Raw genomic sequence first — 15,849 nt, 5'->3', positions numbered from 1 at the left:
ATCAATACTTGTGAAATTCTTCTCTTGTCTTAGAAAGTATTTTACTTTTATTGAAATCAAATCATTCTTGTTTTCTATGATTATGAGGATGATGGTTATACAATGGGTTTAATTGACATATGATCAATAGGATTTGATAAACTATGCCTAGGAAAGACGGATTGTACTACACTCTAGTTTTGTGTAATTTAGGTAGACAGTCCGTGCCAACCGAAGATGAGTTACACTTATTCATTGATTATATGTATCATGTTAAAGAATTTGATAATTTATACCTAGGGAAGACGAGTCGTACCCATCTTAGTGGTTAGGTAGACAATCCGTGCCAACCGAAGATAGATTATGCTTATTCTTTAATAAGGTAGTTTCTTGTTTATTTATAACATGCATAAAATGAATTTCTTGGATTAATTATGATTAGCTATTGTTGTGCGGATAGAGGTGAAGTCAATACCCTACACTCTCTCTCTTATTTTAAATCTCTTTTATTTTCATGCATTTTAGTTTTAAAGAAAATCAAATCAATTCTCTTTTTAATTAAGTTAATTTTGATCTTTCAAATTGATAACAAAACCCCTGCAGTCCTTGAAGTTTGATACCCTCTCTATAGCTGTATCCTATAAAGATTTGTCCTAATGTGAGTTGTTATTTTTATAATTGATATTTTTGGTCACTAAAATACCACATCAATTTTTTACGCCGTTGCCGGGGACTGCTTAACGGTTTCATTATCAAATTTTAAGGAATAATTTTGGCTTAATTTTTATTTTTTTTTTATTTTTCTTTATTTTACGGTTCTAATTTAATTAATTAATTTATTTTTATTTTTTGTGTGTGTTTTATTTTGGTACTGTTGAGTTTTTCATTCAGGACTGTAGCTGCCCATCTTTGTGACTGCGATCAAGTGCAGATCGCGTGCGATCAAGCTCAAGTACGCACTCCAACAGGAATTCAGCAAGCTGCACTCGAGCCCTCCACTCCTGCACTCGCACCCATCTGCGACAGTACTCTTTGTAGTAACTCCACCTATTTCAGTATACCATTCTGAACAGACGATAGATCTCCACTACTAGCTATCAGTGCAAAAGAAACCATATCCTCAAAGCTATACCTTTTTGTTGCTTTTCGATCACGTTTCTCTTTGCCTCTTGTTAAAGAATAATACTCTTCCCGGTGCTGTAAGTCTCTTGAAGATTCTTCGTCATCATATTCATTTGTGAGTGAACACTGTTCATCAAGCTCCACCTCCACAAATTGTTTCTCTTTCTGTACTGTACTTTCAGAAAGATCATCTAAGTTAACAAACTTAGACATTTTCGGTTCCTGCTCTGTAACTTCAGGTTCTGCACCTGACCCATCCTTGTACATAGCACATTCATCAAAGGTCACATTCCGACTTTTAATGATCTTCCAATTTTGATCATCCTAAAATCAATAACCGAAGGCCTCATCTCCATATCCAATGAAGAAACACTTACTAGATTTACCATATACTTTACTCCGAGGATCAGACTCAACAAGGATATACGAAGCACAACAAAAAATTTTCAAATGTGAAAGATTTACCTCTTTTCCACTCCAGACTTCTTCCGGTAGTCTATGGCTCAAGGGAATGGAAGACCTTCTATTTATCAGATATGCAACAGTGTTCACAGCATCAACCCAGAAAGTCTTTGGTAACCCAGCATGCAACCTCATACTCCTAGCACGCTCATTGAAAGTTCTGTTCATGCACTTAGCTACGCCATTCTGCTGCGGCATTCTCGAGATGATTTTCTCAATTCTGATCCCATTCACTGTACAGAACTGATTGAACTCACCATCTGTGTATTCTCCTCCATTTTATGATCTCAAACACTTAAGCTTCAAGCCTGTTTCAGTCTCAACCATGGCCTTCCATTTCTTAAAAGTCTCAAATAAATCAGATTTACTTTTCAAGAAATAAACTCATACCTTCTTGCTTGAGTCATCAATAAATGTGATGTAATACTGCGAGCCTACAAGAGATGCCACTGGTGCGGGACCCCACAAATCCGTGTGTACTAGCTCCAGCTTTCCAAGCTTAGGTGCTTTGCCAACTTCTGCAAAACTCGCATTCTTCTGCTTCGCTAGAATACAGCCTTCACACAAATCAGACTTAACTGACTTCAACTCCGATAGTTTCCCTTTGACATAAGTACTTTCATCTCTTTCTAGTTCATGTGCCCAAGCCTTAGGTGCCATAATTTTGAGTCAACACCCATATCTGCAACAGCAACTATATCGTTACTATTCGTAGTCATATAGAGAGAACCCGTCTTATGACCACGAGCCAAAATCTAGCTCCCTTGCTGACCTTCCACTTTCCACTATGAAAATGAATTGAATGCCCTCCCTCATCAAGCTGTCCTACTGAAATCAAGTTCTTCTTCAGCTCCGGAATATGCCTGACCTTCTGTAGGTTCCATACCGAGTCACTGTAAACTCTAATGCGAACATCGCCTAGGTCCACAACACCCAGGGCCATTCTGTCAGCCAAATACACCTTCCCAAAATCTCCACCAACATAGTTCTCGAGAATTTCACGGATCGCTGTCGTATGAAAAGATACTCCTGAGTCTAAGACCCAAGAATCAAGTGGATTGTGAACAGAGAGAAGTAGGGCATCATATACTTCTTCTGTCTCTACGTTTGCATAATCATTCTCAGTCACCTTCCGTAGTTCCCTGCAATTCTTCTTATAGTGGCCAGTCTTGCCATAGTTCCAACACTCAGTTTGTTGTCCGAATCTGGATTTGCTTCTCCCTTTTCTGGAATTTGATTTGCCTTGACCAGAGTTTTTGTCTTGTCCTCTGCCACGAGTCTTGAGGTTTAAAGCAGTTCCAGAACAAGAGGCTTCACCCGCATCTCTTCTGCGAATTTCTTCACTAAGAATCAAATCCCTGACGTCTTCATAGCTCAGTTTACTCTTTCCTACAGAGTTACTCACAACCATCCTCACTGCTTCCCAGCTATTTGGCAAATATGCCAAGACGATCAATGCGCAAACCTCATCATCAAAATCAATTTCCACCGAAGACAATTGATTTGTGATGGTGTTAAACTCATTGAGATGATGTGCCACTGAAGCCCCTTCTACCATCTTTAGGTTGAACAATTTCTTCATCAAATGCACTTTGTTGTTAGCCGACGGTCTTTCATACATACCTGATAAAGCTGCCATTAGATCTGCTGTGGTCTTCTCCTTTACAACGTTGTATGCAACTGATTTTGACAATGATAGCCTGAGGGCTTTACAATCAAGCAGAGCCCACTCGATATCATCCATGTCGTTGGGTTGTTCTCCCAAAAGAGGTTGATAGAGGTCTTTTCCATAAAAAATATCTTCAATCTGCACCTTCCAGTACCCAAAATCTGTGTCGTTGAATTTTTCAATTCCTATCTTTCCTCCTTCTATTGCCATCGCTCTTACTCGAACCAAAAGCTCTGATACCAGTTGTTAGGAAATTAATCATATTTCCCAAGACTCGTGAGATATGAAAAATAAGAAGAATGCGGAATAACAAAGATAAGCAATCACACATGACACAAATATTTTAGTGGTTTGACTTAACAAGCCTATATCCACTGGCGGAGATGACTCGAAGAAAATTCATTATCAAAAGATGGAGTACAAAAATAGTAGAGAGAAAATCACTCAGATCCCAAAGCCCTAATATACCAAAATCTCACTATCACACAAGAAAGATTATTCTCAAAATAGAATACAAAAGACAGATGTACAAACAATTCTTTTGTTGGAATGGATGGCGGCTGATCTCTATTTTCTTTTTCCACTCTGCAGCACATTTTCTTCTAATCACTTGTTTTTGACTCGTCCAAAAACCACCAAGAAGAAAAACACTGGCAGCCCTTGTACCTCCTATCTCAGGTTTTGTCTCCCTTTTCTCCACCTACGGTACTTTCAATTTAGCACTCACGTTTTTGGCACACCCTTCCTTTTGTGTTTCACTGGTGCTTGAGTTTTGTACTTGTGCGGCTTGCTACCACCACTCCTTTTAAGCACACATAAAACACACGGCTTCATGCCTTTATATATATGCACAAAATCAGTGCACGTGAGTCTTCAAACTTCTACTACTACAAGCTGGTTAAGAAGTCCAAGTCAAACTTGGACAAAAGTCTCCTAAATCTAAACAAGTAGAGAACTAGTGGGGGCAATGTGATGGGTGGCAAGTCACACCTAACGCACAGGATTTGAAGATTCTTGTCCACTAAGAGCATTTTCATTGAACTCTTTATTCTTTAGTTAAAATTTGGTTTAATGACTCACATTTTTAAATTTAACTGGCAATTTTTTAAAAGCACCACACAATAAACTCTCTAAATCTCACTATGTTCTATTTAAATATATTTTTTCTTCTGTCTTTAACTTTCTTTCTTTTTTTTTTCAGTCTAAAAAATATCCATGTATAGAGAGAGAGAAAAAGAGGGAGAGAAGGAAAATAAATATAAAAAATGTGTGAAAATGAGATAGGAAGAAAGATCATTTCTCTAAATTTAAAGTAAAGATCTGACAAAAATCATAATAGAGAATGTGAAGATGCTGGCCGGGTCGTTAAAAGATAAAATGCATGAATGCAAAACCTTTAAAATTTTTCTGGAAATCACGAGTACAACAAATTTTTTGGTAGTTATCGTGTGTTTCCATGTTTATTTTATTCAGTGTTGTCTATGCTAAATATCCGATACTTTTTTTAAAAAATTCTCTTTTCCAATTGATCTGATTAAATAAATAATTAGATTTTTTATTTTTTTAAGGTGGGTCCAATATTGGAAAAGGAAATTATGGTTGCGAAAAAAATCTTTCCGTATTAGAGTTTTCTGACGTTTTTTTTTTTAATTTTTTAATTTTTTTAAGGTGGGCCCTATATTTGGAAAGGAAATTATGGTTGCTAAAAAATTTTTTTGGTCTTAAGGATCACTTAAAAAAAACATTTTTTTCCGTACTAGAGTTTTTTTTATCACGTGTCATGGTGTCAAACGCTCGTCAGAAAACAACAGTACACATTTGACTAAAATCATTTGCTTCTGTTGTTTTCCAATATAAAAACATCGCACCTCGCGAAAGGGTGAACTCTGCAGACCGCAACGCTTCTCACCTCGCAGCCGGTCACCGGAGAGGCAGCAGCGTCACAATCTTCACAATCGTGTGTCACCGGAGAGACAGCAGCGTCACAGCCGGTCACCGGAGTGGCATAGCAATCCTCCCATTGCACAGCGAAACCTCCCAAGAAACAACCGCTCTGAAACCGCCGGCAAGAAGAAACAAAACAAAAACAGAAAAAAAGAAAAGGTATTTAATTATCGGCTTTTCTTCTTTTGCCAAGTTTTGTTGAGCATTATTTTGTTAGTTTCTGGTTTGGGTTATTATTTTTCTCTTTTTTGTTTCCACAGTCACCATTTGTTCAAACTTCTCATGAACCTAAAATCATTTGCTTCTCAATCGTTAGCCTCTCCTTTTGTACAAAAGATTTGAGGGGGTCTAGCTAATTTTTCATGTTGTTTTTGCGGGGTGATGAGAGGATCTGAATGAAAAAAGAGTTTCTTCGTTGTCATATATATACTGTGAAAATTAACAACGTCGTTCGGTTAAAAGAATGTTCTGCTAAATCTCAACTGTCGTTATTTTTACACGAGTTTTTTATATTTTGTATTTTTGCATATATATTTCAAGGGCTGTGTCGTTTGGATACATGGGCATCCGCGAATCTATAAAGGGGAAATCTTATCGGCGCAACACCGATTCAGTGGACCACTCCACCAGTTCCAGCTTGAATTCCCAGCAGCTTGTCATTACTCCCACCAAGGAAGAACCCATGTTAGAAGCACATGTCATAACAAACCATTAAGAAGACATGTGCTTATATGAAAAACTTATGCTTTTTTAAGGACACAAATCAATTTGTAAGAAATTTGTGTCCTTAAAAAAGCATGCAAGAAGCATTTACATGCTATTTAAAAGTTACTTGCTAGAAGCACATGTCATAACATAATTAGAAGCCGGTTAATTAGTGGAAAATTTCTTACAAATAAGTTTATATGAAATTTCTCACTTTTGTAATAACGTAAAAGGACTTTTAGAGACTGATTTGTAGGGATTTGTAGGGATTTGGTTTTGTAAAAACAAAAAGCACATCCTAAAACACATTAACAAACATACCCACGCGCGCGGGTTTCTTTTTTGCAGTCAATTCAAGTGTTCACCTGAATGTGTGGATGCTATGCATATAAGCAATTGAATCTCTCTTTCTATGCCATTGTGCATTAGATCATAGCACAATAAATGTTAATTTTCATCTGGATTCTCCTTTCAAAAGTCTATATATCAACAAACTTTTTGAGGTTGGGTTTATATTATAAGTCTTCTGTCTACAGCACATATTTTACAACGAAATTGGGATGCCAATTTCATATGATGACATTGGCAGACTTTTGGCAAGCATATTTCACTTGATTTTGTCCTTTTTTGTTAGCCTTTCTCCTATGTCCTCTCTCCTATTTATTTATTTATTTATTTTTATTCCTGGCTTTCCTATTTGTTTGTTGATCTTTTTGTTATGCTGTATATGTGTTTTTTCAGGATGGAAGGATCGATTATGGTGAATTTGTTGCTATGCTGGAATTGGAAGACGAACTATGCGAAACCGTCTGAATTTGAGCATGAGAGATGGACCTGGTACTCATTAGCTCCCAACAAGCACTTCGTGTACAGGTGCTTCCTGCTTTGTGTGTCTCTGAGATGTTTCACTTTTCCGGCCAGTTCTTTCTAAAGTATCATGAAACTTGATGGATCCTTCACTTGTCCTAGGACAACATCACATGCTTAGTGATTATAGTTGAGTTTTAAAGGCAAAATAAACTCATCTATATATAGGGTGTTCGACCGCGTGCTTACTGAATTGCAAATTGGCAGGTTGTACAGCAACGCCAGAAGAAAAATTAGTAATGAAGAATTGAGAAGCAATTTTGGCTCCTAATCAGTTCCCAGAGAAGATTATTCTGTGCTTGAGCATTTATTGAGTGATATGCCTTTATCATGCTGTATGACTGAAGAAAATATTTATAAGCTTTGTAGACTTCAAAGTGTGAAGTGTTACAGCTCTTTCAAGTTGCTAAATTATTGGTTGCTGTTTTCATTTGGGGGTTTCTGATTATATTTGAAAGAAAAGGGATTTGATCTCTGGATAATGTCTCTTTATTGAGTTTTGGTTGCTTCCAGTTAATCAAATCACTGGAAATATCCTTTTTTTTTATTAAAAAAAAAAAAAAAAACAGTATAAATGGGATGATTGAAGAACTCTAGACGACCTGCAATGATTTTTTCACTATAGGGAAGCCAAACTCCTCTTTACTTCAGGCCTTGCCTTGAAGGCTTATTTGGCTTAATTTGTTTGATAAAAATTTCCCTTTTCCTTTCTGTTCTTCTCTTTTCAAAACAAAAATATTAACAAATAATCCAAAACAAAACACTAAAAACACTTGAAAGCACTATCAATCTTTATGATATATCATATATATATGATATATAATGCATGCTTTTTCAAACAAAAAATAAATAAATAAATAAAAAGCATCATCTAAAAGGTAATAATATATAAATGATGCCATTGTTTTGCAGCAATAATGATTGCAAGAATGCCTTTACTCTTTCTTTAGTTAGGAAACCGAAAAAAATTGTGGCGACAGAGACACATGATCTATGTTTGGCTTTCTGTAGAGTTCTCTTTCTCAAACAGAACACGAACAGAGTGACCTCGTCGAAGGTAGGGACAGCAAAAGAACCTGGGATCATAAAATACCTCAGTATTGCATGGATCTGAATCTCAAATTGATAATGGCGGAAGCAAAAGAGAAAGAAGAGACTGACATCATTGTTAAAAGAAAGAATTAAAGTGCATAATTTTTTTTTTTTAGCTCAAGGTTAAAGTGCATAATTGATAAGTGTGGTTCGCTCTTTATCAAAAAAGTACGTAGGTTTGAAAAAGTGACAAAATTGATAAATGTACTTTTCAAGTTCGAAAATACTGTTTAAAAACTTAATGAATTTTTGTCATGTGTATAAAGAGCCATTTAAGATCAATAAAATGTTATCACGTGTACAAAATGTCATTTCAACTTGATATCTAATAAAAAAGTTTAAAAAATAAAAAAATAAAAACGAAGGTGGCTAAAAAGGTCGGGCTCTCCACCACCTAGGGGTGGTAGGTCCGGCCACCCTTGAAGACTTTTTTAGGAGTGGCTGGAAACCCCTAAAAACTCTCATCCCTCCCCCCCCTTCCCAACCCGCAGGTAAGGGGGTGGTCCAACCACCCCTAGGTGGCAGAGAGCCCTCGATCTCCCCTCTCTCGCCACCTTTTGTTTTATAAGTTTTTGTTTGTTTAAGTTTTTTTACTATGTGTCAAGTTGAAGTGACATTTTGTACCCAACACTATTTTATTGGTCTCAAATACTTTTTTATACAGGTGGCAAAAAAAATCCCATTATGTTTTTAAATAATAGATTGGCGGAAGTATTAAATTAATAAAATTGTAAGTGCAGGTATCAAGTATTCATGTAACCCTATAATAAACTGACATGAATCTCGACGTGACTTTAATACCATATAAAACCATAATATTTGGAGTATAAATAAGGCAGTTTGCCAGTTTACAGCCTAATGAATGTTCAACTATTAATATGGACATTAAATAGATAGGATCAATTTTAAGATCAAAATCATAGTGTACAATGTACTTGGTGTCAATTTTACAACGAAAAACGCTTGGGGTGACACAATTTTTACTACAAGATCATTTACAAACCACTAAGAATCACATGCTATTAAGAAAACATGTACTCATATGATAAACTCATGCTTTTTTAAGGATACAATTCAATTTGTAAGAAATTTGTGTCTTTAAAAAACATGTGAGAAACCCATGCTATTTAAAAAATATGTGTCGGTGCTTCTTACATGTTAAGCGTACATGTCATAACATAATTAGAAGCCGGTTTGTAGAAAATTTCTTACAAATCAGTTTATATGAAATTTCTCACTTTCTGTAATAACTTAAAGGACTTTTAGAGGCCGATTTGTAGGGATTTGTTACAAATTAAACGAGTTTATAGGAAATTTGTATCATATTTGTACAAAAGGAGAGGCTACCGACAAGCAAATTAATAATTAAGGTTTTGAGGCTTAAGAGCAGGGCCGGCTCAGGCCCTAGGCGAGTTAGGCCCTCGCCTAGGGCCCCCAATTTAATAAGGCCCAAAAAAAAAATTTTGAGTTAAAAAAAAATTAAAAAAAAAAAAAAATTTATTTTGGACCCAAAAAAAAAATTGAAGGCCCAAATTTTTTTTAGTAGGGCCTAAAAATTTTTTTATCAAAATTTAAGGCCTCAATTTAATAAGACCTCAATTAATAAGTCTATTATAAATTTTAAAAATAATTCAAAAAATAAATTAAAAAAAGACAAAACATTAAAGCCTTTTGACATCATTAAGGCCAATTCCCTAGAGCTGACGCTACAGTACCCTGACGCCCTGACGCTACAGTACCCTATACATGCCTACCTCATTCATTCATCATCATGGCCATTGGCCTTTCTCTAGAAATTTTTGTTTTTGATGAAAATATAAACGTTAGAAGAAATAAAATATTATTATTTATTATTTATTTATTATTTAGTCATATAGGAAAAGCCAAAAGCCAAAAATATAAATTGCTGTCACCATGGGCATTTTAAATATCAGTCTCTATATTTGCCACTTTACCTCTCCTCTTTACTTGCTCTTTTCTGAGTTTTTCTTCTCTACCTATCTCATCATTTTCTCTTCCTCTCCGACTCCGAGTGACTAAGTCTCTTGTCCTATCTTCAAGAACTACTTCATAATTCCTTTGCCAAATCAGGTTTTATTGTTCTATTTTTGTCATTTATTTTATTATAGTCATAATTTATTTTAGATAAATCGTGTTTGTTTAATTTGTTAGTATTCTTAATTAAACATGTCTACTAGAAAATATGCATCTGGATATGAAAAACTTAAAAAAAAAAAAAAAAATAGATAAATTGATTGAATCTCAAAGAGGAGCTCTAAATAAATTTGTTATTAACAATAAACAAAATATTGAGGATAATTTAGGTGAAAAACTCATAAATGAACAAGAAACTCTTCAAAAAGAATTAGAAGATAATGAAAATGTTATTGATGTATCTAAATCTATTGCTACAAATATTTATGATCCAGGCCAATGGAAAAATATTGATGCAAAATTAAGGGATTTGTTAGTAGAAAATGGTCCAATAAGATACAATACTATAGATTTTCCTAAAGATGAGAACTCTAGGCATTTTTCTAATACATATTATATACGAAAATTATCAAATGGGGAGCAACATAATAGAAAATGGCTAGTCTATTCAAAAGATGTAGATAGAGTATTTTGTTTTTGTTGCAAGTTGTTTAATTCAAAACCTAATAGAATGCAACTAGCTAATGAAGGGATTAATGACTGGAAAAATCTTAGTGCTAAACTAAAAAGTCATGAAACAACCAATGAACATATTACTAACATGAATGATTGGATTGATTTAGAAATGAGATTGTTAAAAAATAAAACAATTGATAAAAATGTCCAAGAACAAATTAATAAAGAGAAAGATCATTGGAAAAAAGTATTATTGAGAATTATTGCTGTAGTAAAGAATCTTGGTAAGAATAATTTGGCATTTAGAGGACAAAATGAAAAAATTTACCAAGAAAATAATGGAAATTTTTTAAGTTTAATTGAAATGATTGCAGAATTTGACCCAGTAATGCAAGAGCATATTCGTCGTATTAAAGATGGGGAAATTCATAATCATTATCTTGAACATAATATACAAAATGAATTGATACATTTGTTAGCAACAGAAGTAAAAGGGAGTATTATTGAAAAAGTTAGAGAAGCAAAATATTTTTCAATTATACTTGATTGTACCCCAGATGCAAGTCATCAAGAACAAATGTCTCTCATTTTAAGATGTGTTAATATTTCAGAAAATCCAATAAAAGTAGAAGAACATTTTGTAGAATTTATAACAGTAGATGAAACTACTGGAGAAGGTCTTTTTATTGAAATGATTGGGTTAATCAAAAAACTTGAACTTAACATTAGTGATATACGAGGACAAGGCTATGATAATGGATCTAATATGAAGGGAAAAGAACGAGGGGTGCAAAAAAGACTACTAGATATAAATCCTAAAGCATTTTACACTCCTTGTGGTTGTCATAGTCTTAATCTTGTACTATGTGATATTGCTAATTCATGCCCTAAAGCTATATCTTTTTTTGGAATTGTACAACGTATATATACTTTGTTTTCATCATCTACAAAACGATGGAAAATATTACTAGATAATGTGCCAAGTTTAACTCTTAAGCCATTATCACAAACACGTTGGGAAAGTCGGATTGAAAGTATAAAAGCAATAAAATTTCAAACTCCACAAATAAGAGAGGCTCTGCTACAATTAGCAAAAACAAGTGAAGATCCTAAAACAAAAAGTGAAGCTAATTGTTTAGCAACCTATGAGATTGAAAGTTTTGAATTCTTATTGAGTATGACTATTTGGTATGATATTTTATTTGCTGTTAATACTGTTAGTAAAAATTTACAATCGAAAGACATGCATATTGATGTTGCTATAGATCAATTAGAAGGTCTTATTTCCTATTTTAAAACTTATAGAGAAACTGGATTTACATCGGCTATGATTTCATCTAAAGAGATTGCAACCATAATGGAAATAGAACATGTTTTTCGTGAAAAACGTGTAATTCGTAGAAAGAAACAGTTTGATGAGAATGCTAATGACGAGACAACACAAACTGCTGAAGAATCTTTTAGAATTGATTACTTCTTATATATAGTAGATCAAGCTATTTCTTCAATTCAAAGTAGGTTTGAACAATTTCAAATATACGAAAATATTTTTGGTTTTTTATTTAATTTTAAGAAATTAAAATCACTAGATGATGATAGTTTGCAAAATAAATGTCTTAATCTAGAATCTTTCCTAAAACATGATCTTGATGGTTTAGATTTATTTTCAGAACTAAAAGTTTTAAAAGAAATTTTACAAATAGAAGAAAGTGCTCCAATTGACATATTAAATTATATAAAAAAGACTTGATTCTTTTCCAAATGCATATATCGCTTATAGAATTTTATTGACAATACCTGTTACAGTTGCTTCTGCAAAAAGAAGTTTTTTCAAAATTAAAATTGATAAAATCCTACCTAAGATCAACAATGTCACAAGAGAGATTAAATGGCTTAGCCATATTATCAATTGAAAAAAAAGATATTAGAAAATCTTGAATATAAAAATTTAATCAGAAATTTTGCATCTCAAAAAGCGAGTAGAAGAATTTATATATATATGTGTGTGTGTGTGTGTGTGTGTGTGTGTGTGTGTTACTTTAAAAAAAAATTTGTTACTTAAAAAAAAAAAAAAAATTTAGGCCCAATTTCAAAGTTTTGCCTAAGGCCCCAAAATATGTTGAGCCGGCCCTGCTACCAGGGTTGGTGCTGAGTATTGCCATTGCATATTGCCGTGTGAGGCGATATTGCTTAGAGTGCCTACCAAAAAGTTAATGCAATGCCTCCTTCTTCCCTCTATAGCAACGATCAATAGGAACATCGACGTTAAGGTCTCTCTTCACCCTCTGTTTCAATGCATATGGTGTCCACGTGGAGTCATCCTTGAAGTCCCTCTTATAAGTACAAACAAGATACTCAACATCACATCTGGAGTTTTCGTACTGATTACCACAAATATGAACCGGGTAGTACGTCTTAATTTGAAAACAAGTCCTGGTAGCATCAGTAGAGGCATGAATCTTCCATGAACAATGCTCTAATTTACAGACTGCACTCATCCTACTCGTGTCATTGTGCTTGTAGTTGTAATCAAACCCTTTCTGCACAACATGCGTCTTCAGTGCCATCTTGAATGAACCTGAATCTGCAAATTAATCCCCAAGCTCAAACGTCACTGGAATCTTCAAGTCATGTTTCAGATTGAACTGTCTATACCGCTTCCTTTTTTTTCCAACCTCGCCAGCGTCACTTTCTTGCAAACTTGCAAGACCATCACTTTCATCATCAGATTCCTCATCCCCCAAATCAGCTCATTTCTCACCTATGTTAATGTCAACTTTTTCCTACCATTTGGACGTCCCATCCTTCTCTTTTTTGACCTCATCAGCATCATAGAAAAGGTCCTCATTCTCACCATCAGTTGCTTCGAAGTCAGTCAACAGCTCCTTGATAACGTCATCAATATCCTCTTCCACTTTCTTCTTCCGTGGCCTACCACCACGTCCATTTTTTTTGTACCAGTTTTGGGCATGGTGTCTGCACCAACATTCTGATTGTCTTCCTCGTCCTGTAAAACCGGTTGAGCAACCTATCTTCTTCTTCTTCTGCGTACTGAAAAAATATATACAAAAATTAAAATAAAAAACCAAAAACAAAAGAATCAACTAATAAAAAACCATAAATAATTGTGACAACATAAAGTTAGTTGCTGGTGAATATTATTTCTAAAAAAATAAATAAAATAAAATAAAATAAGAATCCAACTCAATTTCAATTTGTATGTACCTCCTCGGCTGGTGGTCGGTTCCCCACTTGGTTTCTTGGATGGCGTAACAGAACGGGCAGCCTTAGTTTTAATTCGTGGGCTTTTGAAATGTCTTGATTGAGAATTTCCACCTTCTCCACCTTGTCCTTGTACATCTCCATCTTGACGTGCAGCATTAGGTATGTCCTCCATCCCTAAAAGAAATAATCAAATTTGTTGTTAGTCATTCGGGAAGGGAAGGCTAAGTGCTCTCATGATATATTATTTGAAAAAACAATTAAGTTAACAAATAAGAAATAAGTATACTACCTTCAGCCCTAGGTATTTCATCCACCCCGTCACCTTCTCCATCTCCGTCATGAAGGGGAGGCCTAGGTATCTCACCCACCCCGCCACCATCTTCTGCATCTCCATCATGACGGGGAGCCGTAGGTATCTCACCCACCCCACCACCACCTTCTCCATCTCCATCATGCCGAGCAGTACTAGGTATCTCACCCACCCCGCCACCACCTTCTCCATGTTGTCTTTCAACAGCTTCAAGAAATAAATGCTCCTCTACCATTATAGCACTGTCCACCATATGCTCAACATATAAATGAACATCTTGTGATCTGTACTCAGCCATAATATTTACAAAATCTACAACGTCTGCATCACTATTTAAAGATATCACTTGATTATGTGGACTATCACCGACATTATACCAACATCTAAAGTCGCTCATGTATCCTAAGTCACGAACCAACTCTTTGACTTCCCACATACTAAAATAGTCAACATCATAGCCTTTCACTTCATGGACGTCGCCACCAATGTATTTAAATGGGGTATGGGTCATTGTCCCACCGTGGTGCATGATTATATTGACAGCCATATCTGTAAACATATAAAAAAGTGTAAGAAAAAATATAAAAGAGTGTAAGAAAAAATGTTTGTCCATATAAGAAAACACAAAAACAATAATATCTATCTATTGCATGAAATAGATTACGTGCATGTTTTGGACTCAAGATGCCCAACTTAAGCTGATTTTGGATGTTAGGTTGACATAGTTGACAACCATTCATTTGGGAAAAAAGGACAAAACATAATAGTAATAAGGGAAATCATATCTAAAATCCTTAGGTAAACGTGCTTTTATTAAAAACTCTGGGTATTGTTTTTTCGGAAATTTAGTCCTTGGGTCACTCGGAACTACTAGAAACTCCTTACCGTTAATTTTTGCTAACTACCGTTATAGTAATAATAAACATATACTTTTGGACATGCATGTTATAGGTGCAAAGTGCACTTTTCGCCCATTGTTATATGTGGAAAGATCAACAAATGCATACAATACACTCATAAATGGCAACTTCTTCCTTCTTTCTTTCTTTCTTTATTTTTTTATTTTATTTATTTTATTTATTGCGATCCCAATGGGGGCCACCCATACCTTTGACGGCCCCATTGGGATCGCAATAAAGGTAGTGGGATTGCCCCCATTGCTTCATTACTCTTAATCTACTCAATGTAATTGAATTATGCAAAAATACATCAATACATGTAAAAAATTTCTCTTTCTATAAGAACCATTAACCTATTCGATGCCTTAAATTATGCAAAAATTCATCAATATAGGTAAAAGAAGCAGGTTTAAGTTACATTTGCTACTTAATAACTTTCCATAGGATCAATATTTTGCCAAAGTCACCATTACATTATATTAATATACATGTCCATCATGCTTGCTAAATATTAAGAGAATGTGAGATTAGAAACTGTCCAATCTGAAAATGTTAAAGATAAAGTTTTTTTAAAAAAAGAATTTTAAACAAGGTTATAAATAAATAAGTGTTAGATTATAGTAAATCCCACCAGATTGACATGAAATTTAGCATGCACAATAGCATGGAGGGCATGTAATCCAACAAAGTAGTTGAATATAGGTACAATTATATACACTTGTGAGCGTGAGAGATTAAATCCCATATTGGAAAGCTATCACAAGAGGATATAGACAATTCATCCTACAAGACAGCTCATGAGATAATAAAAGCTTTTGTTTAATGCAAAATGTGGTTGAGGTAACGACGAAAGGAAAAAAATTTTAAATATAAAGAACAGTATATATATATATATATATACCATCTTCAAATTACTATTTCATTGTCAATGTCTCATCCAAATTAAATCCCATATTAAAATAACA

Source organism: Corylus avellana, chromosome ca1, assembly GCF_901000735.1.
Source record: "Corylus avellana chromosome ca1, CavTom2PMs-1.0".
Taxonomy (NCBI): domain Eukaryota; kingdom Viridiplantae; phylum Streptophyta; class Magnoliopsida; order Fagales; family Betulaceae; genus Corylus; species Corylus avellana.
This window is presented reverse-complemented; position numbering follows the sequence as displayed.